The sequence below is a fragment of the Sebastes fasciatus genome, chromosome 1 (genome assembly GCF_043250625.1).
Source record: "Sebastes fasciatus isolate fSebFas1 chromosome 1, fSebFas1.pri, whole genome shotgun sequence".
NCBI classification, from domain to species: domain Eukaryota; kingdom Metazoa; phylum Chordata; class Actinopteri; order Perciformes; family Sebastidae; genus Sebastes; species Sebastes fasciatus.
The window spans coordinates 12,372,635-12,398,687 of record NC_133795.1 but is presented as its reverse complement, the minus strand read 5'-3'; the positions used below and the strand labels follow the sequence as shown (position 1 = coordinate 12,398,687).

Sequence of the window (26,053 nt, the reverse complement as noted above, 5' to 3'; positions counted from 1 at the left end):
AGCTGTTGTTGCCTGTTGGGCTCGAGTTTTCCATGTTTTATTTGAGCATATTTTTAATGCAGTCCTGTGAGGGTTCCTGGACAATATTTATCATTGTTTTGTGTTGTTAATTGATTTCCAGTAAGAAATAAATACATACATTATATAAAGCAAGCATATTTGCCCACTACCATGTTGATAAGAGTATTAAATACAACAAATATCTCTTTTTTTATGTAGTATATAATTCCATAATCCTCTTAGCTGTTTCAGTTTTACAGCAGCTCTGTAATGCAGTATTATTTTCTTGTCAGGTGTAATCTCATCACATGACTTTACAAAGCAGAAATATGAAGTGACAGGAGGCTGAGGTGGACGGCTGAGAAGGGACTTTGCATGCTGAAGCATTTGCAGGTACACATAGAGTTCGTAATGTCCTGAGGTTAACTTTTTCTAACAGCAAGAGTCTGCAGAGTTAATTCCATGTAATTATAATTTGGTGCGCCCCAGGCTCAGTTTTGTGCTTTTCATGCTAATTTAGTTTGCTCTGTGTTTGCATAGTTTACACCTCCACAATAAACCTGGCAAAATATTCCTGTGCCTCAAGTCAAAACGAGGTTTGGCAACTTTGTGTGGGCATGAATTTGGGCGTATAACACAAATACATGTTTTGTTTTTTTGTTAGTTTTCATTTTAATCGCTATTTCTACTGTGAATGGTCAATATGTTATGTACGTCCAACAATACCGTGTCGTACACACAGTAATGAGGTCTGAATTTACAATACGCTTGAGTTGTGAAGGAGCAGCACAGTCGTTTTCTGGCTATATTATAAATGATTGCGTTTATATGCCATTTATTATGTCTCTAATTAAAATCTTTGAATAAGTCTTACTAATCTCTACTGATGATTAATTTCTAATTATTAGTATTTGTATAAGCCTTATTTTGTGCCATTCAAAACACCTTCATGGTAAATAAATCCTTACAGCACACACAGTGTTCGGGGGTCAGCAACACAATCACATTAATCCATCTTTGCTGTTCTGGGTATTAATTAGACTCATTACAAATTGAATTGCAAGTTGTAAGGATTTTACTCCCAATAACTGCAATTGTGAGGAGATTTGAGCTCAAGGGCTTTAAAACGAGTGTTTGCTAGTGTGAGTGCAGCTGTATATATTGATTATCTGTGCTACGTTGTTAGCATACACAGCTCATCCCTCTGGTATTGTGATTGTTTAAAGCTCATATCGAATTAAGTGAAGAGGACGATTCTTCTAGCCGAGAGGCAACGACTGCTGCAAACAGCCGTGTCCTTGTGTCCAAACTTTACTAGTCTGTCTCTCTCGTCCTCTCAAACTGTCTCCAATTATATTGCTCACTCTCCCCTCTTACCTCTTCTTTACTGCCTTTTCCTCTCTCTGACTCCCCCTCTGTCGAGTGCCCTCTAATGCTCTTTATCAATGATGGGGGCAGAGATACAGAGCTGCTCCCATCCATCCAGTCCTCCACAGTTAGCTGCTAGAAAACACTATTTGTCTCAGTCACACTGCTCTCATTCAGCGTTGGCACAGGCCACACATTTTTGGAGGATGCACATGTGCTCACACAGACACAAGTAAGCCCTCATGCACTTTCACCGTGCACACACGTGCATGCACACAAACTCGTGCAATAAGTTATTCGTGGCACACAAAGCCACCCGCTGTCTGCCAAGCTGCCAAAGATTAGATGACAATTTTTATTTTGCACTGCAAATTCATATTGGTTAAACAATAAACCCAGTTATCAACTATGCAAATATTAATTAACTCAACTATAGATTTAATAATTTAAAGCTTTTTATATTGACTTTGGCTCAAATTACTGTACTGGGCTGGGGCCACTTGTAGTGACAAACCATAGACTGTGTATATAGATGGACGACGTGTCTCCACTTCATCCCACTGTACAAGTGGAAGTGAAGCCAAAATATATCAGATACAGGAGCTGCCATCGTGAGATGTTGATGTCATTTGGAGCCAGAGTCTGTGCAGTAGTGATCGGGGGGCTGGAGCCACAGAATCGAGGTCCCGCCCACACACCACCCTCGAGCCAATCACAAGCACGTCTGCAGCTTGCTAGCGTCAGCCACCTAGCTGCTACGTTAGCACCACGGTAGCTGTTTGGCTAGAAAGACACAACAACTAACCATTACAGTTCTATAAATACATTTATATTCAAATTGGCACATGTTCTATTACACAGCTTTCAATCACAGCTGTCAATCATGATGTATCATCCCCGTTTTATAGCATCAAATAAATAATTAAAACCAAACTTATCAGAAAGATGAACACTTGAACATACATCAGCATTAGCAGAACTCCCTAAAATGAGAGAAACCATCTTTGGCAAGGTGTACATAGACTTTTTAGTTTAGCATCTGCTATCATGGAGGGGGCGGGCTTTATCACCCATACTGCAGCCAGCCACTAGGGGGCGATCGAGATGTTTTGGCTTCACTTTTTGGGAGTTGTCATGTCGTCCATCTTTATATACAGTCCATATGACAAACCCACGGGGATTCATCACTCAGCTGTACATTTCCATTCAGCTCTACGGCTTGAAACTTGTTGTACTGTTTTGGTTCAGTCTCGTTGCTCTCATCAGCTTTATCTCTGTGGCTGGTTTCAGTAAACAACCTGATAAACCCACTGTAATCCACTTTCCCAGCACTAAATTACAGACAAAATTAGCGACTAGCTGGTAAACATAATGGAGCATTTAGCTGCTAAAGAGCCCGATATATCCCTCAGGAGTTGGTGGAGACCAAAATAGAGCTACAAGGGTATGAATGTTGAATGTTCATCAAGTGGACACAAACATGAATGCTAATGTTGCTTCATTTCTGCTGGATGTGTAACTAAGCAACAGTTTGCTAACACATTTGCCAAATCAACTTCATAAGGTGATAATATGTCAGTGTTGTGTTTACAGCTTGTTCTTCACCCCCTCAATTGGCCAAATATATCAATTATGTACATAGAACAATAGTAATAATACATACATACTATTTAATATATAAAGCATTGTGCTCATTTGTATCGCCGTCAGCCAGCTGGTAGAAGTGGGAATCTTTGCGTGGTGTGATTCTATTAAACAGATCCACTATGAATCTAAGCCAAACCCTCTTTTCTCTGGTGCAGATTCTGAACTGAAATGCAGCAGCTTGCACACACGTTTTTCTGTACCTGAGGGAATCAATGAAAGAGGCAGCAACGGGGGTCTTTATTAAAAATTAATTTAACATTCTTTTTTTTTTTTGCTTTTACATCTGTTCTCGTATTTTTCTTTATCTATTTTTTACTAGTACCAGCCTGTATGTGTTGACATGATGTGTGCAGGCTAGTGTTACCGCAGAGAGTTGTTTTCGCTTTCCAACCGTCATTAAAATACACAAAGTTGATCCTTTGGTTTCAAATCCAATCTGGCGTTGGACAGTTAGGGTAGTCCCATCCATGGTAAATTATACACTGCAATGGTTTGCACAAGATCCAGATGTATGCACTTCAGTGTGCGATAAAGCCGACGCAGATCAAACGCTCCCTGTGGTCGCCTTGAATTCAGTATAAAAATGATACAAATAACAAGTGAAGTTTTTATGCTGAAACGTTACACATTTACATTTAGAGTCAATGCCCTAATTTTGACAGGCAGCTGTGAATGTCTCTGCCTACGGCTGTGTGAGTGATGCATTGCAGGCCTGATTGCATCTCCCCTACACACCAACTGAGGGCCAGAGAATTTGATAGTGAAGAAACCATGTTTTCCTTTTCGGCTAATCCAAATGGCTTCCCGTTACTGAATGTTTTAGCCATCTTATCCGTTTATCTCTTGACTTCCTGTTACATTGACGCACGAGACAATTTTGCCACATTGGGAATATTTTCTTTCTTCCTTTGTCTTAATGTTCTCATAAACTTCACACAGATGAATCATGAACTCATTACATCCAGTGTCTGTCCTGCCTGATCAAATTACTTTAGACCTGTTGTGTTTTCGATCCGTGCAGATAAAGGCAAGAAGGTAATGAATCACCAGCCCAGTGTCCTGCAGGAATAATGCCAATGGGATGATTGTGAATTACACAATTTACATCTGCTGCCAACATTCAGTGCCAATGCAGGAAGTAGGAAGAAATTCATGTAGATAGGCTGGTAAATGGGCATTTAAGGACTCATAGTCTTCGACCCTGGAGGACAGGTTATGCGTCCTGTATCATATCAGCGGTTAGCATTGGCCTTTTTTGACAGTTTATTCATGATGAAGCTCTTTCTCTAACTTTAACCAAGATTTGTGGCTGCCTAAATGGAGCCTCACTTTAACCAGGTGTATTTGCCTAACAGTATGTGGATATTGTAGGAACTGAAAAAAGTTGCCAAGATCAAACTGTCTAATTAATTATTTATTCTCTATATGGAAAACCAATAACCCTTTTTAAATAATGGCAAATTTAATCAAAAGAATGTACAACTGACTAAGTGTACCTAGATGTGCGAAGCAGCAACCTCCGGTGCTGGAAAATGAAGCCAACGCAGAAGTGCCAAAAACCTGCAGTTCCTCAAATGGCCACTTGAGGCTGGCTCCAAAAACCGAGTAGACCCCCATGTTAAAATGCCCAACTTTACAGCAGAAATAAACATGTTTACAGCCTGGAACAAAAAACGTTTTTGATCTCTATAGATAATATCCCCGTTCATAACAACTGGGGATGAATTTTTATATAACTCACATGTTTGAATTAGCGTCTCAGATCGCTAGCTGTCTGCTCTGCTGCGTCACCCGGCCCGCCTTAGCTCCACCGACTATCCACCTCTTTGCCCATTTTTGGATTAGCCGTGAGTCTGGCTGTGTTGTCACTGCCAAGATGGCGATGGTTGGAGCCACCATGGATGTATGGACTGAATACCGGACCCCAAGAAGGTGCCTATTCATTCCAATAAGATTTGCTCGCCTGGCGCATACTGTATGCCAAAAGATTTAGCTTCCGGGCACTGAATAGTCGCAGTAGTGTTTCTCCAGCAGGCCCCACCCGCAAGCTTCCACTCGGTGATGACATCACAGGTTTTTAAATCGCTTTTCTCAGTTTGAGGAAAGTTTAACAAATATGAAACCTCCATGGATCCAAAATTCATGATAGAAAGAGTCATAATCAACCTTGTTTTGCAGTTGGAAGCAAGACTAAGCGACCGCACTGTATCCAGGTCTTATTATACATCGATGGGAGCCACCCACTTTGAGCTTTATAACAGCTCTTCAGAAACCAATGGGTGATGTCACAGAGTCTACTTCCATATTTTATATTGTCTATGTCTATATATATCTATATATATATATATCAGTCTATGATATGTGCGAGTAGCAAAAGTTATCTTGCAAAAAAGGCACATATCGCTGCAGCAGCATCTGCACTTTTAGCTTTTCTCACTTCATCAATTTTTAATCAAGTCTGCAACAGTTTTTCTTCACTATAGACCAAAAGTTTAAAAGAAAGGTCTGACTGCGTTAACCGCATAAAGATGAAAGAGGAAGCATTAACTTTTTGCCAGTTTGATCTTGATTACGATGGATGTGTTGAATTGACACATTTTACCCTGTGATTGTGTTTTTAGCACATTCAGCTAAGTTGTCTACTGCGGGACTCACTTAAAGACACTGCTGAGTTGTTTAGACATTATATATATGCTGCCAGTGTTCAAAAAAAGCTTAATTTTATCTTGTAAGCGGGACACGTTTCTACTTTGACCGAGTCAGCACTTCCCATAGATTAAGAGGAGGCGTATTTCACCGTGTAAATTAGACTCACAGATACTCTGAAACAAAAAAGAGCTTAGAAAAATAAAGGCGTGACACATTGCTTCACATCTGATTTAATTTAATTCTTTTTTTTTATACAGGGCAGCCTTTCATGTTCACTCTGGGTTTAAGGAAGAGAGAGAGAGAAATATAGAGGGAGGCAATATTATAGTAATCTAAACCAGAGTGATAGGACTGTGAATCAGGAGCTGCAGAAAATAAGCTCTGTGGTGAAGCTGCCTTCACACCACTGCTTTCTCTTTTCTACTCTCTTTCTTTGTACCCCCCTCCCCTCCCCCCCTGTTCCCTCTCTCCACATAAGCATCACCTATCTGGATGCTGTCTCCATGGCGATTCTTGTGGATCTCTTTGGCAAGGTCACCTTCACCAGATAGAGAAAGTCACCCAGCGAGGAACAAGAAAGGAGAAAAGGAAATAGAGAAGATTGTAAAAATTTGAAGGCAAAGATAAGGAGTGTGACTAATGAGCAGAAAATGAAGGGTTTGACTGTAGGGGAGAGCGATGTCAAGAGAGGGGGAAGAAGACGGCGAAAAACAGAAACAGAAAAGATGAGCAGGAAAGGGGGGAGGGGTGCATAAACAAGAGGCTCAAAGCAAACCCGGTGCTCGTGTTGAGGCTAATCCTGGAGAAACATGTTTAGTGAACGCTGTATGGAAAAAGTCCAGTTCAGGAGTCCAGACACGCACCGCCTTGGATGAAGGTCCAGATCACCTGGAAGCAAATCACCGGATGCATGTGAAGAGGCCAGCTGGCAGCGGGGATAACATGGTTTTTACACACACACATATACTCCATCATTTCTTCTCATTGGCCTCACTCCACCTCACCTCCGTCTGCCAAAACCTACCTGTGTCCTTGCTAAAGTTCACCCACTCCAACTACCTGACCGCGATCCTGAGCCCGTACCCCCTGCAGAGTGTCCTGGAGGTGGCCTTCGCCTGGGGTGCATCAATATTTCAAGCTCTCTCAGCACTCTCGCTCATGGGGTTACAAGGGCCGTTCAGAGCACAGGGGGAGGTGCTGATGGAAAGACAGAACAGAGGGGGGGGAGAAGGTTAGAGATGGAGACTGATAGGTGATACAGACTGGCTATGATATGGGAGAGAAATTGATAGTGTGAGGGATGGAGAGGTAGAAACATTGAAAGGGGTGAATGGATATGAGGAGGAAATGATAGTGCTCATTATAAAAGAATGAATAGAGGTGGGAAAGGGAGAATGGAGGAAGCGCCAGGATGGGTGAGTGAAAAATGGGTTGTTAGAAGGCGGGAGTGTGTGAAAACATAATTCTTCTGCTTTGTTTTTTTGGATGGATGGCTGTCGGATTTGTCAGGATTGTTAATGTGGCCGTATCAGTGTTGCATGATGAACTGGAGAGTAAATCTTTGAAGAGAAAGAGGGAATAATTGTCATGACGGTAACGATCTGTGCTTTGATGACTCCGAAAATCCATTTGCTTGAGGAGAACATTAAGCAGTTAATTATCTATTGAGAACGAGGCGATAACATACAGGGACAGATGAGAATACGGAAGGGAAAGTGGGCACGAGACAGATGGACCCACGGATGGACAAAAAAAAAAAAGAAATGGATGGATTGAGAGGAGGTTCAGCAGACACAGATGCATATCCTGTCTGACTGCTGATGACAGAGAGCCTCCTGCCCGCTCCTCCTCTTCACCCTCTCGTCCTTTTGTCTCAGTGTGAAAGAGCTGCACTGGCCAACTGTTGCTACGACTACAGCTGTTGCCACAATGCTGGTCATTAGGGGTCATTACCATAGCAAGGAGGTTCCCGGGGGCAATCAGAGGGGAGACGATGAACCCACAGTGACGGTCGATACATCGAGGTTGTTTATCGGTGTAAAGTCAAAGCAATCATTGTAGTGAGTAATAGTTCACTAGTTAATAACATTGATTAGAAGTTAAATCTTTTACTGGCCAATAAAACATGTGGCTATAATGACAAAGATTGTAATTTTCTTAAAGGTTTGCACTAGGGTTGATGAACAACACCAATATTCATTGGCGATTGCTGACATCGACCACTGAGCCCAACATCATGATATAACCAATCAGAGTCGAGCTGGAGCTTTGCCGTCTCTGAGCAGCTGTCAATCACTTGAGAACTCCGATCAAACGGTCAAACTGATCAAATATGAATCAATATTCTGTCACTGTAATGCCTATTTCTCTCCTCAAATATTTTCAGAAACATCTTGTAGTGTACTGTTTAGCTGTAAAATTAGAAAGTTTGTGACTCGGCAGTCATGTTGAGATCAGTTGAAGAAATACCAAGCACCGCCCACCAGTCGGAGCACAGCCAATAGGCAGGCTCTTTCTCTGAAATGACCTGTGATTGTTGATGCCCCGAGCTCAGTGCAGAGCGGCGGCGATTAGCTAGCCAGTGAGGCACAAACACAGGAACTCACATGCACTAATATATGCACACACAGGCAGACCACCTATGTCAACAAAGCGAGGAGAAGCTCGTATTACAACACACACAGAAGGAGAGCGACTTCATTCTCTGCTCAGGTAGATCATACATATAAAACAGTTTTATATAATATAATAATGTAAATCTGTTTTATATCTATGAGGTCGACATTACTCCTCTATATCTTTACAGAGCAAATAGTTTGCTGCTATATTAATGCTCTGAATATCGAATTTTAAAAAGTAACAATTCTGATTTATCAATGGAGATACTGGTACAATTACAAAAGCACTTATTTTTATGGTCTATGGAACACACTCATTTCTGGCGAAAGAATGTCACGACATTCTTTTATTTGTAATGGTGGCGATAGCTCCAGGGGGTAGAGCAGGTCGTCCACTTATCGGAAGATCAGCGATTCAACCCCCGGCTCCTCCAGTCCGCATGTTGGAGTGTGTTCTTGGGCAACATACTGAACCACAAATTGCTCCCGGAGGCTGTGCCATCATGTTGGCACATAGCGTTAAGCGCTTTGAGTGCTCAGAAGACCAAACAGGCGCCATATAAATCCAAGTCCATTCAACACTTAGGTTTTGTGCCCATATGATTTGATCAGTTTGGATGACTCACGCAGATGACTCAACATAACTTTTTACATATTACTCTCTTTACAGCGTCCAGCCATGGTGGACTAGTTAAAGAAGTTAAGTATGCCAGAGATAACTTATAGGGGACAAGAAGTGGAGCATGAAGTAGAACAAGAAAGTAGCACTCACGGAGCAAAGCTAAACTAAAGTGAGTCTCTTGCAGTATTCCCCCTGGAGTCAGCTTCAGTTACACTGTCACAATGACCAGTGAGGTATCTGACTACAACGGGGATGACTACTAGGAGTGACCTCTGACCTGTAGTTCATGTCCCCCAGAGCAAAATGAGTGTTGTTGTTTTGAGGAAATATGTGTAATTGTAAGTTAGTCATCTAGTTGGAATATAGAGGATCCTGAATTACTTCATCACAATGATTTTAAAATGTGTGTGAACATAATTTGAGGTTGCAGAGTAGCTGTCACTACTTCTGTAAATAGAGAAGCTGATAAAATATCCATGGGGCGATATGAAATATCGACCAAGTCAATGGCACTGCCCTCTCAACCATCCTCTAATTTAATCTCACTCTGACACAAAGAGTTCAGCCTCGAGCTTCTCCCACAGTGTTTTCCAAAACACTTTGGAAGGTGACTGTCCTCATATATCACATCTGATGCCTGCGCGGTTTTATCGCAAGCTTCACCTACCCATGACCCACCATCCTGGCTCTCGGCGATTTGTTACCTTTCAGCACCCCTGCTGAGGCTGTGCTCCTGCCACTGACAGGGGAGGAGAGGGACAGTGGGTAAATCCTCCAAATCCAAAGTGGATTACGGGGGCACAACTTCCTTGATGCACTGCCTGAGTCTGACTATGTTTATAAAGAGCCCTGCTGGGAAATAGTAAAGGGTGACAACGTTAGTGTATGAGAAGCACATAGTGTAGGAGAGAATAAAAGAAAGGGAGAAAGAGGAATATGATGTCGTGTTTGTTTATCTGAAAATAGACTTCTTCTAATCGATCTCTCAGTGGAGTAGTCACAGTTTGCTTTACGCCTTTTGCTATACAAGTGCGAAAAAAGAAAAGAGCAGGATTAAGGAGGGAAGGGTGTTTTTGTTGTTTTTACAAAGCGGCTCGGTCAGTCAGATCAAAGCAGGACTAAGAGTGATCAACTGTGAGCAAAAAGATCGAAAATCAGACAGATAAAAAGAGATGGGTGCACAAGGTTCAGAAGACAGCAATTACAGAGAGTGGCAAAACAAAGACGTCGGCAGGGTTAACAGAAAGAGAAAGGAGACATGAATGGGAGGTGACAGAGACGAGCGACTGATGAGCAGCAGTGAGGCTGTGGGGCCTGTAGTGAAACGGTTAGATCCGGCTCAAAGTGGCTGCCTCACACAGCAGAAAGTGTGTCACAGGAGAGCTAGGCTAATGTTGCCTCAGTGAACCCCTGCTGCATTCAGGCCTCCCGGTTAGCACTTGCTGTTACTGTTTGCACAAGTCATGCCCCGAGAAACCATAACAGCATGAGCCACAATGAAAGGTTTAGCTCGTACATGGGCAAAACAGGCCCGCGGTCAAACTCTGCTGTGAGGACCGACGCTAGTCACTAATTGATGCTCAGTCAGTAGAAATGTTGTTTTTTTTCTCCTCAGATGACCCTAAAAAGCACCAGCGTTTGGCAAGGAAATAAAAATCAGAAAACAAATACCAAAGCTATGTGCACTTTCAAGGATCAATACAGTATTGGCAGAGTTATTGACATCAGTATATGCAGTGGTACTTACAAAGAAGCATATTGCAACATATTGCTGCAGGTGCCCTGTGGAGTAAACAAACACTTGTTTTTTTCCCCGTTAAAACATATTGTATATCCTCAAGGCCTAACAAACATGTTAAAAGCCTTTCCTACCTTGTAAAACATTGGCAAATTGCAATGCCTTTATCTCAAATGTTATTAAGTTCAAACTTAGCCTAAACTGTAAGTGTGTACTAAGTGCAGAAAGAGGTAATGGTATATGGTTGACACATTTGGCATGACACTTAAATTGTCATGCTTAAAATGCTGAAATTACACTTCACCAAAACAACATGCTATACCTCAAATTACAAAATGGTATGTCAATAATGTTTGACTGGCCAAATGGCGTCAGTTAGGCTAGCATAATCAATTATTATACCTTTAAACTGTAGGAACTAACTAACTCTATATTTACAAAGATTACGTTGAGTTCAATGTATCATTTGGTCTCCTACAGTGACTTCCTGTTTTTTTATAGTTGATCACTTTTGTTTGGATGCTGTTCCAGATGTTTCCTGGCAATCGATTTACACTTTACTAGCTGAGATATTCCCCAAAGGTGCAATATAATTTAGTAAATTACTAGTGGTCAAAACCTTCAGGGTACTTTCAATGCAAGTCCAAGCCGTTAAGTTTGTCAGAACTGGTGCTGAGAAAATCTGTACCCCCGAAGATTTTAATCTCGGTCTTGTTTATGCTGTTTGTAATATCACTCTGGGAAAATATCGTTTGATTTCTCGGCGCCCTTCTCATATAAAAGAGGATGTTGTAATATTATCGAGATCTGAATTACACACGCACATGCAGATCCTTACAAAGACATAATGTGGATACGTGAACCCATTCACGTCGTATGCAAATCACTCAGCATGTCAAGCCTTAGCATGTACACATAGACCACACAGCTGACACCTGGCTAATGAAAGATGAACCCAGTGGCAAAGCCCAAAATGATGCTGGGAGTGTATGAGGTCAGACATTTAGCCTGCATCAGAGCCTTGAAACCTTCTGGGGAGCCCGAGCTCTTCTAATCAAGCAGAGGTCGGGTTGAGGGCAGTTAAGGTCAGTGATCAGTCTCAGCTCTGTGGCACACATCCAATAACCATCCAGATATCATCACTAATGCTCACCGTGTGGAAGAAAAACAACAGGCGACTGGGCCAAACCCTCTTATTAAGACCTTTCTTTCATCAAATGAAAAAGCCTTCATAATGCCGCTATATCATTTCTTCAATATTTTCTTATTTAAAGTTCCCATGAAATAAATTAGATCTCGGCTTGTACGTGTATGGCCTCACTCCAAAAACAACTTCTTCACGGTCATCTTCTTCCTCAATTTCATCCTTGTCTGATTCGTCTGTAAAAACCACTGGCGTAGGGCGACAGGCGGTGGCGAGAAGTCTCCATGTTGAGCTAGTAGCTACTGTCTATCTGAAATTTAGCGGGCTGGGGGGGTGATGGCGCACATTCAGCGATACTGGCCACTGTAAACGGCAATCAGTATCTGCAACAAGTCCCTCCCTAGCTTACTGTTTTGTACCAGTGGACAACCTCCAGGTCTGAAAAGTGAAGCCAATGCGGAAGTGCATTAAATGTGCATTATTTCGAATAGCCAGCAGGGGGCGACTCCTCTGGTTGCAAAAAGAAGACTGATTTTATAGACGTCTACTTTCAGTCAACTTTAACCCTTTCAGAGTGTGTTTTCAGGCCTAAAAATGTCTTATTCAGCGTTCGTTTGCACTTGGCTCCACCCTCTCGTGTCACTTCTGGTTGCAAAAACCAAGATGGCGACAGCCAAACTGCCGAACTCAAGGCTTCAAAACGGCAGTCCACAAATCAATGAGTGACGTTGCTGTGACTACGTAAACTTATTATATACAGTTTATGGTTTTTACACGTAATTATGCGGAATCAAATTGCACTCTATTAGCCGTTTCATATGAACCTTAAAAAGTCACAGAAAACACACTGCAAGAAAAAAATAAGGTACATGATATAAAAAAAGTAAGTTAACCTGGCTGCCTTGATATTTGAGTTTTTCTGACTTACTGTCTGGCTTACCTTAACCTTGTTAAACATAAGTAGTTCATTGCAACAACAATATTATATGTTGAAAAGAAAGAAAATGTAGTTATTTTTACTACAAGTTGTTTAACTTGAGCCACCAAGGTGTATCAAGCTATACAATACAATTTAAGTTCAGTTAAACTTGATTATATTGATGCCATTTAATGCAAATTCTCTAGTCGTCCTTTCCTTTTTTCCATCGCTGTATTTTGGCTAGGTTGTGTCGAGGATGTCTGACACTGTCAAGTGTCACTAACACTGCGTTGATTGCACAGCCAGTCAACTTCAGTATTTGCTCTGAAAATCCTGGCAGTTTTCAGCAACTCTGAATCAGACTAATCAACAAATGCATCCAGGTGTGATCCGATCAGAAAAGAGACTACAGAATAGACTAGGAATAGCTAATAAATACCAGAGGATGCCCTTTACAGCTGAACCACAGCAGCCCTCCTCAGGAAATAATCAGGTTGATATTTCTGCACGTCATACAGACAGTTGTCACTAGAAATAGCCTCCTGTTTTGCGTCACACCAGGCTGCAATGGATGTAGCATATAATATTTAATGACAGATTGCGACAGCGTCCTAAAACAAGGGTCTGATATGTGCTGTCTGTGTGATATGTTTGCCCCTAAAATGCTCTTATAAATCAATGTAAGATGGTTGTCTTAGAAGAAAAACACTTCAGCACGTTGAACTTGCATTTGTTGTCGGGGGGATTAGCTTCGCTTAGTGAAGGTCTGTCGGTGCTGCACTCTAATCTCTGAATATCACCTCTGGGTATGAAGCATTTGAAAAAGACAAAACAACTGCTTGGAGGGCTACCTGTTTTCACTGTACGTTGTAAAGCTATGCTTTTATACTGTCAGTGAACAATATCCAAAAATCATATTATGTAAGTGGAAAGAATGTTCCTGCTGATTCACGATACGAGTTCCTGGAGTTTTACTGCCTCAGGAAGCATTTTTCCTAATCTAATCTATGTTTTTTAATTGAAATGCTTTATCTCTCCAGATGTGCCAGTTTGACTATCTCGAAAAAGTTAATTGATTTTCCAAATAAATGAAAAAGTTGTCCCGAGAAAATAAGCAGTTTTGAAGACAATGAAACACATTAACAAGCACCATAATAATATTCATATTCACAAATCTAAACTATGCTGGCCAGTAAAAATCCACCCACACAGCTTTTGCAGGTATTAAACCTTTAATGCAATTTCGCATGAACACATTTTGTGTGTTACATGTACTCTGTGAGATGCATTAAATGTGTGTTTATGATTATTGAAGCTGATGAGCCGTCTTTGTCTTACAGGATTTCTTCCTCTCTGTGCCTGCTCTTCTCTGACCCCAAGAGACTCTTCAGCCCCTCCGACAAGGTACAGTACATTGGACCCTCTTTTTTTTCCTCCAACCCTCAGGACTGTAGATATAGATATTCTGTCTCCATTTAATGCCTTCGTTAGCATCTTCTGCCCAGTTGTGAGTGGGACTAGAGAGCCGGTGCTAATGAGGCAGTGGCCTGCTTGATGTTGTTGCTGGATATATTGAAACGGCTGAACCCGCCAGGAGAATTGGCTAATAGGCTACAGAAAAACAGCACGCCTTGACCTTGTCTAGATTGAACTACGATGGATCCTAAAGGCATTTTGACTGAAGGCGGCTGTCAAACAGAAAAAAAAAAAGTATGAGGCTGTGGGAGGCAGAACTTGTCCTTTGTGCAGACTAATAATACTCTGAGGGCTTTTGTTTGCTCAGGCCAAAAACTGATCCGAATAGAAATGTCAGCGTGTCTGATGTTAAATAGTTTGAATGTAACGTGAGTACAGTAAGCGCACCAGTGTTGTGTTGTTGCATAGATGAAAGGGCATGTTTTGTCATGCAGACGCATGCACAGTGCTGCCTGCAGAGCAACGAGCACTGATGGAACATAGCCGCGATGCTCAGCATCATGAGTGTCCTCCGTGGGCTTCCCTGTGGTTCAACACTGGACTCTTGATTTCACACTGGATTAATTTCATTCTAAGCACAAATCTCTTCTGCGGTACTATCCATAGGAGCAAAACCACCGATCATGTTGGGGAGCAGAGGAGCACTGCAAAGGAACTGCAGCTTCTTTACATTCAGTACAGCCATAGACCGCTTTATCGTCTTTCATTTTACAGAGACTATGATGGTTGTTGCACTTCAAAGGAAAATGAAGTTGTATAAAGGTTGGCCCACGCTAAAGGATTTTTCAAATCCTAACAGATGTTAAAAATGTTAACAGTTTTCTTCCAATAGTGTGTGGAGAGCAACGACTTGGCCAAAACAGCACACGACACACCAACAGATTCATTCATGAAAAACAAGAGTACCCACTCTCAAAATCGGAACTCGCAAAATCTCTTGCAATCAAACGTGACTTTAGTGTGAACAAAAGCAACTGAAAGAATTAGCGATGTTAGTTTTTGCATTACTTAGTACTTAAATATTCACGAAGAAAAATATGTATGGAGTCATGGTGACATGTTAAATAAACACTTGTGTTGTTGCCACAAATCAGCAAGTTGGTCCTCCATTTCTGAGGTCCATCTTACTACTACTTTATGCTTTGCATTTACATTAGCCGGGGCCACCATGACAGCGGTTCTTCTCCTACCTTCTTCAGTCAGCTTGGTTTCAAATTGACTATCATTCTTTACCACGTGACTGTGTCATCGTCTGTCCTCCGGGTTCCCCACATACAACAGGATAGTAAAGATCGTAAATATTGAACATGTTTGATATTTGAGATTTGAAATTGGTGCGGCCAGAATGGACTTCCGAGCAGATCAGAGATGTAAAAAGCACTCATAGGAATATCTGGAAAGATTATATTTCGAACCATCAAAATCTGGGCTTTGCTGACCATTGTTGGGACTTGGGAGAGGGGGATCGGGCCCAAACTCAGCTTGATTCTTGTGTATTGGGTGCCCGGCATAAGGCAAAAGTCAAAGTACAAAAGTGTATTTTTGGGGGAAAGTGTATGAGGAAAACAAGAAAGAGTGCTGGGAGGAGCTACCACTGTGTATCTTGTTGTTAAATTTCCAGTGACATTGATAGCACCTCCTTGATTTTTGGACTCAAAGACACAAATCAATATCCTTTCTGCAGCTGTTAGTAATTCTTTGCTCCACTGAGCTGCTCGACGCTCGGACAAAACAGCGACCCATTCATTCATCGGGGCATACCGAAAACATCAAAGGGTGAAAAGTTTAAAAGCTTAGATTTTTTACCATCTGGGATACAAACAGAAAAACAATCTTTAATCATTTTCTGTGCCAACCCCTGCAAATATTGACTGGATCAGTATTACCTCAAATAAAACGACACTGTAGGGAGGAATCTCACATGGACAAGCATCTGAGAACATATATCCATTTACATCCTGGGTAGCAATGTTAATGGATACCTCATGCTGTATCCATAGACTGTATATAAGAAGTGGACGTAGTCACCGTGACCCATTGGTTTGTTGACTGCCGTTTTGAAGCCTCGTGTTTGGGATTTTGTCCGTCGCCATCTTGGTTTTTGGTTGTCACCATCTTGATTTTTTTGCAACTAGAAGTGACACAAGAGGGTGGAGTTAAGACATTATTCTGCAAACAAAATGTTAACATTAAATTTCATGAATTGAAATCACACTGTGAAAGGTTTAAAGTTGTAAGCCGAAAACACGGACAACTCCCAGAGCAGACAACGCCGTGGGGGCGACCTGTCAATCAAGGTAGCCATGCCCTAAAGCATCCCCTGCTTTATGGTCTATTTGACTCTAAATGGGACCATAATTTACTAAATGAACATCATGCTGTATTGAAGAAGACTTGAAACTAGCGATTGAGACCATAAACTCATGTTTACAATGTTTACTGAGGTAATAAATCAAGTGAGGAGTTGGGACATTTTCTCATAGACTTCTATACAATCAAACTTATTTTTGCAACCAGAGGAGTCGCCCCCTGCTGGCTATTAGAAAGAATGCAAGTGTAAGGCACTTCCGCATTAGCTTCACTTCTCAGAGGTTGACCACTGGTTGAGCATAAGTAGAAATTTCAACCAATAAAACCATCACAAATTTTTGCAATAACTTTTAAATGACCACTTCGTACAGTTTAAGCTTAATCAGAGGCATTATCAGTAGTCATAAGAGACAGCACAAACAATATTCATTGTCAGAGTAAAAACCAAGACATGTTTGTTATATTTGACTTCCGTAAAATCTACCTACTTCTTAGAAGTGCATTTTGTTGCAGTAATTTACATAACACAACGTCCTTCATTTGACATATTAGGACACTTAAAGTGCCTCCCTGCGCACCCTTTAGTGCTCTCATAGGATTTGAACCAGCATTTCACTTAGTTGATCACCCAGATGTTCCAGACAGTACAATTAACCGCTGTTAATCTTGTTTGTATGTAAATGCATAGTGTACAAGCCATAATAAGCACCATCATACATCATATTCCATTAAGTGTTAATTGGATATTAAAAACCATGTGTGTGTTTTCTGAGTTTAGATGGTGATGGTGAACAATGGGCTTGAGTTGCTCCGACGACATTTGAATTTAGTGTTTAATGTGAAGTGGAGCGGTGTATATGCATAAAACATATAATTTGAAATTCAAATGATTGTTGTCATAAATATGTGCACACTAATTATGCAGTTTCTGTCTGTCTTAGATAAAAGTGTATGTATTTATCTAGCGTTGTTTATGTAAAGCGTTTCGGTATGGAAGACAGGGCAGAGCCAAACGTAATTATGCAGCAGAAGCTACTATACATAAGTGCATCAACTATTTGTGCTTTTAAACTATAAGGTGAGTTTGCCCTCAGCATGCATATTTATCTTTTTTCTTTTCGTCTTCAGAGAAATACGTAGTACTGACGACCGGGGGCATTCACATTTACGACATTTGCTCTTATTTTCTCTACCTAGAGTCACAGTGTTGCATTTTATAAATGATGAATTGTCGAGGTTTGCTTTCAAATATCAAAATCGATTATGAAAATGATTCTTGATAAATATTCAACCAACTAATAGATCCATCGATCATTCCAGCACTAGGGGTGTAAATCACAAGTTTCATCACGATACGGTATTATACTGATTCTTTGGACAACGATATAATATATGCTGCTATCTCAAAGTCTGCCATGATTTGGATTGGATTCAATTCAGGGGCCTGTGATTGATCCATTTTATTACTGGGCTCTGTAGGAAAGAGGCGCTCTTTGATGGAAATTGTGACGCGGACGTGCCATGGAAATTATGTTATGTATATAGATCAATGTTTTCACTTTGCGTTGATGATATTGAACCGATATATCAATCCAGATCAATTTATCGTTTACCTAACTCCGTAACCCTATCCCTAACCCTATCCAGCACTATTACATCATTTATATAAGCCTCTAGGAAATGCTAATAGTACAGGGACAAATAGTAAATGTTTATCATGTAGCATTATGTACTCTGACCTGTGCACATACTGATAACATTGATTGTTTATCCAGTACAGGGTCTAACACTAAATAGTCTTTACCTTCTACTGTAAGATCTTCAACTAGATTTCTCCTCTTGTTCTAAACATAAGTTGATCACACCGTAGTTTGTAACCATGTCTCTCAGCTGTACACCACAGGCCAGGATCGAGGCTGCACTTCTGCAGGGGATTTTTCTCTCTCATGAGAACACTTTGTTCCATTAATTTGCATATAGAGGCATTGGATTGACTTTAATGAAGTTGCAGCGCAACTCCTCATGCAAGGAGCTTTTATAAAGCTTGTTTCTAGAATGCTAAATCTACTGTGGCCAAACGAGCAAAAGTGCTGACACTACTGCAAGAAATGTATATTAGATGTAAAATGCTTCGTTTGTTCTCCTGATTATTGGGCCGTATCTGGAACAGTGAGTCATTAGATACTGAAAGGGGGACTTCCTCTGGGGAAAGTAGACATAATGTCTGACTGGCGCTGCTACAAGCTGGTGTATCAGTTCAGTAGATCAGTTTTAGTGGTTCACTGTAGAGATTGCTGACCCTCACCTTTGAAGGACTGTGATACTTGTGCTGTGGCCGATCTGACTCAACTCCAGACTGAATGCAGGAGTATACGCTGACGTGGTATTGTGTAAATGCTGCCTGAGAACAACAGTGTTGTGCCACCACATTAATATACTAGAGTTTATAGGCTTATTCCTGTCATTCTGTTCACATGCCACCATCTCTCTCTCTGTCCCATGTCCCTGTGTGTGTGCCCTGTGTCCAGTTTGTGTAGGCATTGCATTAACATGGTTTAATCCTCTGCATGGCTTATTGGATCCAAATCCCTCCCAAAGCTTTTAAAGCTCCTGCCTTTTCATTTCTGTCCCTCTCTGTCTACCTATCCTTCCATCAGACGAGTGAAGAAAACATAGTGATACCTTTTTAATGTATGTATTTTCCAAATCCTGGTGTCAAAACATCTTCAATTTCACAAACCACATCTGATGCTTGTTTTTTTGGGGCAATTTTACACGTTAGCCAGTCCCAAAATGACATTCTGGTATTTGATTCAAGACGTTGGATGCAAATTAATTTCATGCGCAATGCCAAAAATATTCCACAGACATTTCACCTCAAGTAACAATGGCTTGACTGCCTGAATGTATTTTATTTGCAACTCAATGGCAAGACCAAACAACACCAATCGTCCAATTTAAGTTCGGTTTGACTTGGATTTACTGCTTCAGAATCAATGAGAAGTCAGAACTGAAAGTTGAAAACAATAGTCTTGAACCTTTTCTGGCTTTTGAATTGTAATGATCCCGGCATGCAGAGAGACGTCAAGCTGTCATGTCAGTTTAAGAATGAATTCTGTTTGGAGGTAGCTCCAGATGAATTATACATAATATGTGTTATCCATTTGAAGAGGATAGTGTCTATTTCAAACGTATTCATGTATTATTAATCAGAAAGATCAATTTATTGTATCAGTCTTATATACACACACTCTTCTGCACAAAGCAAATATGAACGGTTTAAGCCCCAGTTGTAAATTGTGTTTGATTAATAGCATTATGGGTAGATTTCTAGCTGGACTGATCAGTGAAAATAATGAAGTGGGGTTTCCTGACCATGTAATCTCAGATTCCACAGATGTGTTGCATGTCAACCCTCCTCTTGGTCTCTCCCCTCATTTCCTGCATGTCATATGATCAAACATAAACTATCATGATATATAAATTGAAAAGCACATACAGTTTCGAATACCTTTAGTCTGTCACTCTGTTTTCACTTTGCACTTAGCCCTATGCTAAAAAAACAGTAAAAAATGTTAAAGCATCTCCATATCTAATAGGTGTGGGGGGGTGGGGGATCGTTTCACCTATGTGTCGTGATCTTTTTTGTATGATATGAAGACAATTTTTTAATGCCAGAATTAATATACTTGCTTCATTTGAGTCTATGCAGAGGTAGAAGGAAGTTATCGCTTTTATTGTTGTAGTCTGAGTAACGTGACATTGTATCCGTTCCGTATCCGTCAACCAAAATAAACCGCAGCCGGCCGAAACGACAAAGCAGAAAACGGCGGATGGTCTCCGTGGATACGACCTCCACCCTCACATATTAAACACTACACATACAGTAAAGTATGGAAACACTTTGGGTTTCACACATTGCCAAGAAAAGCAGAGCTAGACATCACGGCTAAAGATGCATGCTAACTCTGTCATGGACAAGAAATGTTATCGTACTGCGGTAACGAGCGGTCAAGCAGGCCGTCACTCTCATCTCTGTGGTCAAATTGGCTGACGATACAACTGTAGCGACGGCCCCGATGGAGCTTACCATGGAAGTATAAAGAGAACGGACCTGACAGGGAAAGCTAGCGACTGACTTTAGCGGAAGTATACACGTGTGACTACGTCCGGTTTTCAAAATAAGGTCTTAACAAAGGGAATAGTATATACAAAATACATATATAGAAATAAGATTGATTGAATTATATTCACCAGAAGTAGAAAATATTACATGTCCTTTATAAATTAAATAGAAATACCACTAATTTGTGTGGGAAATGTCTTTATTCTTTGATTTTTGGGTTACTGGGAAATCTTTTTATAAATAATGCCTGACAATGCCATATTTGACTTCAGGACATCTCTGACTACATACATGCTGAAAATCCAACATTTTTACTGGATCAATTTTAAATATTTTCCAAAATAAAAGTCCATAGAAGTTTATGATCGTGATAGTATCGAATCGGGAGATAGGTGTATCGTCCCAGCCATAATATCTAACATGACAGCTGCAGAAACGTCCCTGATTACCCCGTCTTTCATATGTCTGTGTAAGGACATGTTAACCCATAAAGCCACTAGAACTCCTTCATCTCACACACATCCATCCATGTCTTTGTGTATAAAGGGATTGGAGCAAAAATAGAAATATAACAGTGAAAAAGACTATTTTCTGCTCATGTTGGCCGATGAACAGAGAAAATTGAATTCTGCTCCGTTCCTCTCTCTTTCTGGTTATTAGAAATGTCTGACTTGGTTGAAAGGGTTTCTCATACAAAATGAATATCAGGGTTAATGTGCCTATTATTAACATGTGGCTTCTATTTTAATAACCTCGCAACCAATTGCTGGTCTTCAATATCCAGTAACCACATGATGTAACCTAATTAATGTGACAGAGACAGATGCTTTAATTTCTCACGTGTGATCTCATTTCAGATAATATCTGAAGAGAGAAAGTATATTTTAACATTTACTGCAGCAGAAACGTAATTGAGAAAAGGCCTCGGGACCTATTATATGGCGACTGTATTGTATATCACCCGTTTTCATTAGTGCAAAAAATAATTGAATCTCACGGAGAATAGAGATGAAACGTTGAACTGCACGTTGTCAAGTATATTAGTGTTTTCATGCCTGTGTGCGTTCTAGGTGCATCATCAAATCCTGCAAATTACATGAGCGCGCCCGTGTTCTTACCACCTCATTTTGTGTGGAAATAATTTCAAGGGCCCTGATGAAGTTCTTGTGTGAAGGTCATTTTTTTCACTCGAGTAATTTATTTATAAGCTCGGCCTTATCTGCCACAGTCAGTGACTTTTATGGATATTTCCCACAATATGGCTGCTCTACCTGTTATTTTTAGCACGGCTGAGCAGTGCAGTCATGGAAGACAGAAGTTATATCTCACTTTGAAATTCAAGCTCGGAGCGTACGTAGGTTATCTCATGTCACGTCACCCTCTAAACAAAATCTGCTCATACTGTATGCATTTACCTGAAAGATAACCTCTGTACTGAAAACTGCATTAGATGCACTTTATCAAAATGAAGGTTGTGGGTAACCGCAGTCCTTTCCGTTGTTGTTTTCACATACATGTGTTGCTGCTCTTGTCTTGGCACCTGACTTACCTAACTCGCATGCATAATTCAACAGGGAGCTGAGTTTTTGCTTGCATGTAATGACAGCAAGTTGTAGAGGAAAAGCACTACGACTTAAACATCTTAGAGCCAGTGGCAGCTGAAGAAGCCGTATCCTGTCATTTTCACTGCCTTGCCTCCCCCTCTGCGAATCTCTCTTCATGACGTCTCACTCCTGCAAATACTTCTCCCTTTTCTCATTCCCCCTTCTTTACTCAGCGCGATAAATCCTCGCCCCTCTCTTTCTTCTCTTTATATCTACTGACTGCTCCGTATTTTTCCCCCTCCAATCTGCGTGGCCATCTGGTCCTCCGTCCTCAGCCTCGTGTCTGTCTGCAGTATCTTTTGCTCTCTGAATCCATTTGACAAGATTAATAGAGTGAACCTCAGACAGATATAAGCTGCTCATTTTGATAGGGATCGTTGGGGAGGAGATAAGTTCAATGCTGGTCATGAGCAGATGAGCGGGCTTTTTCCTTTTTTTTCTCACATAACAATGACAGCTCACCTGGCCAATTGAAATGAAAACTATTTAACCTATTTAATGTAAGAGATTATTCTGAGAGTAAAAGGTCTAATCACTCCGATGTGACGTTAGGTTGTCATGTTCACATAATGCATGAATGTGACCCCTTTTATTTTCCGGTGTCAGACTAGGCCACAGACACATTGAAGCCACCCAGCTGGCAGTATAAACGTCCCTGCCCTGAACTGTAGTCAGATTAATAACGTGCTGTCGGGAGGAGTCCCGCTGAAAAAGCTGATTGGTTAGAGATCAGCTGTGGTTTGTGACGCGAACAGTGTAGAACATGTGGACAGTACAGCTCATTATTTTCTTTGAATTCATATTTTTTTGAGTGTACGACATCATATATCTATTGTTTCCACAGTGAGGGTGAAAATAGTAAAAAATAATATCCTGCTGTGATACATTTAGGAGGAAAATGGCACCTAAAAACTACAGGCCTCAGGCCTTGTAGAATAGCTTATGTCAAATAGAACCAAAGAAATGCTGCCGAGGCACTTCCAGACAGAAGCAGGAGCAAAAGAAAAAACAAGTACGAGGACAAAATAGCAGAGGTGGAAAATTGAGGTGGGTGAACCATAAATATATATATAAATGTAGTCATATTTTAGAATTAAAATGAGCGCTGTAATATACAGTAAATGTAACAGTAGCTAATGTTATATTAGTCATAGTGAGGTGCCACTGCCTCTTGTGGCAAAGAGAAGAACTGCTGCAGTGTTTGACGTCCACTTGACTGTGGCTGTGTTCGAAATCACATACTAACATACTATTCACACTATTCATACCAAGTATGTACATAAAATTGAGTATGTAGTGTGATCACACGGTATAGTATGTGGATTTTGTGTACGTGAGAAATGCCTGGATGTATACTACATTAGCAAGAATTTCTGAATATGAGACCTGAGAGTACTGAACATACTGCCCCACAATGCATTGTGTCTGAATGCCCATCAGTCTTGTGAGATTTTGAGTCAAGCTAAAAGCTGTTAATATGTCACTTTATTGAGTTTTAACATGTTTTCATGCAAGACACTAACCATTTAGGTTCCCCATATGTGATGAGTTTATCCAAATAACGGCCGTTTGGAAATTTGCTGCGATCGTTTTTGGAGATGTGAGAAGCCGTTGGCGGGGTGCCTTGAAACCGTCCTGGCCGTTAGTCTTGTGAGATTTTGATCCAGGATAAAAGCTGTTAATATGTCCCTTTCTTAAGTTTTGATATGTTTTCAGGCGGGCAAGTAACCGTTTAGATTCCCAACATGTCAGGTCAGTTTATCCAAATAATGCGCGACATTTCCAGAGATGTGTCGGAGCCGCTGGCAGGGTGCCTTGAGACCGGCCCGGCCGTCGCTTTGAGCATATTTCAGTGTGAACAGTCTGCGGGTAAAATCATATTTCATCTCTTATTTGTAGGCTCTATGCACATACTGATTGAGTACGTAGTATGCAGTACGTTAGTATGTGATTTCGAACACTGCCCCTGTCTGTGTGCTGACTGTCGTGCCATTTACTGATCATTACTCCAACAATCAAAAGCATTAAAATGCGGTTAGAAATTAATGGAACAAGCATTCTTCAATACATTAGGGAGCACTGTTTTTGTAGAACAAAACAATCCAAGCCTGCGATTTAGCTTTAACTGAAATATTTGACAGCAACATTTCCCATCATTGCCAGTTGCAAAGTTTTATGTAACACGATGTTGAGTAAGCATCACTCAGTGTGGCCGAATGATTGCCTGTCTGACCTAATTGTACTCTCTTATTTTTGTTACTGAAAATATACAGTGATAATAGACACACTGATTGAGCCACTGAGAGTTAGTCATGATAATAATGACCTGTATCTACATTAATTTAACTTTTAAATTGTCCTTAAAGCTAACAGGAGGAATTTTAATTTTGTGTTGATTTTGGCGGTCCCTGTGGAAAAGCGGTAGTGTCTTCGAGCACCAGAGTCCCTTTAGAAAACCTCTCATTCTACTACAGCAGGGTCTGACAGTATTCCCTGCGCAGTCCTTTCTGGGTCTCCCGTGCCTCTCTTCCCTACAGCGGTCCCAGCACTACGGCCTGGGCTTCCAGAAGCGTGGTGGCGGTGTTGGATCCCAGCTGCTGCTGCTGCTGCCGGGCGCGGAGCTCTCCACCTCCCGCCGGAGCTCGGACTGCAGGTCGAAGGCGGCAGCAAAGCCGGATCTCGGTCTGTCTGCGGTGGGCTAGTCGCTGTCGAAGCTGAAGGAGTTTCTGGTGAACCTGCATTTTACGCAGAATCCAACTCGGTGGCACCGATAACAAGCAATAAGAGCAACCATATAGATTATAGAAATAGCCAATGGTCTCATTTAGAAGATGGTCATATAGAAGCATCAGTATTGAATTGAGACTGTTTCATAACCAGTTAAAAGTTTGTCACAGTAAATTTAAGCAAACAAACTGCTGGTATGAATGTGTAATTTGCTAGTCTACAATTTTACATGTTCAGGCCTATATTGTTTTTCACCCAGTTGTGGTACCACTGCTCTAGTTGTGAGCCACGTCATCCTCTCTCTGCCCTCCTATTCACTGCAATGAAGCATGAAATTCTCACCAAAAGTTTTATTACATCACACTCACAACTCATCTCCTCCTCTGGGGACAACAAACAAGATTTGACATTCAAACCCGGCGCAAGCACCTCTCATTAATAACACAACACACCCCCTTTGGCCAAGCCTGGCACCCAGGTAAACTACACACAACAGCAATCTGATGATTCATGTATGATGCTAACATTTACAACAGTTTTTCTGTGTGTGTGTGTATGCGTGTGTGTTTACTTGCCCAATTATAGTTTCTACCCCTGCAGACACATTCTGTTCTTTAATTTTCTCCCACACATCTCTTAACCTCTCCTCACCCTCCACTTGCATTTGCTTTTTCCAGCGAGCCAATTTATCTCCCGTGCTAATTAACGAGGCCGGCCTCAATTAAAGCAGTAATTGGACCGTATGGAAAAACCAAACTGAGACACATCATAGACCGTTTCTTTGTTATCCTCCTGTGAAGACCCATTACTATTACCGAGGAAAGCTTTGTTTGTCCTGTGATTTACACAGGATTTATTTATTGCGGTGATTTGTTAGCTCTGTTTGTGCAGAGGAACCTTTTACTATGAGATCTACAACGTCCTATCAAGACGAGGGAAATGCTGCAAGTTAGACAGAAATCCACACCATTACTTGCAATTTTTGAAATAAATGGTCAATGCCAAAAAATAGAGCAATATAAAGCACATTTATTCAGTCACTTATTCACACACTCCTCTTTCAAGCTCTTGAAAACGGCCAGTTTTGGGACCAAAAAAGTGATTG

The 26,053-nt window shown here is 41.0% G+C and overlaps 1 protein-coding gene across 10 annotated transcripts in view; it reads left to right on the top strand.

Annotated features, from left to right (window-relative positions):
• The window catches only part of dlgap4b (discs, large (Drosophila) homolog-associated protein 4b), a 202,040-nt gene that overhangs the window by 88,025 nt on the left and 87,962 nt on the right, over window positions 1-26,053 (top strand). For 8 of the 10 annotated variants that reach the window (XM_074629592.1, XM_074629618.1, XM_074629583.1 and 5 more), the window contains one exon: window positions 14,046-14,109. The gene's annotated coding sequence lies outside the window, so the exon portion shown is untranslated. Of the gene's footprint in view, window positions 1-293; window positions 394-14,045; window positions 14,110-26,053 lie in introns of all 10 variants that reach the window. The other 2 variants (XM_074629627.1, XM_074629611.1) reach the window with 1 other exon arrangement.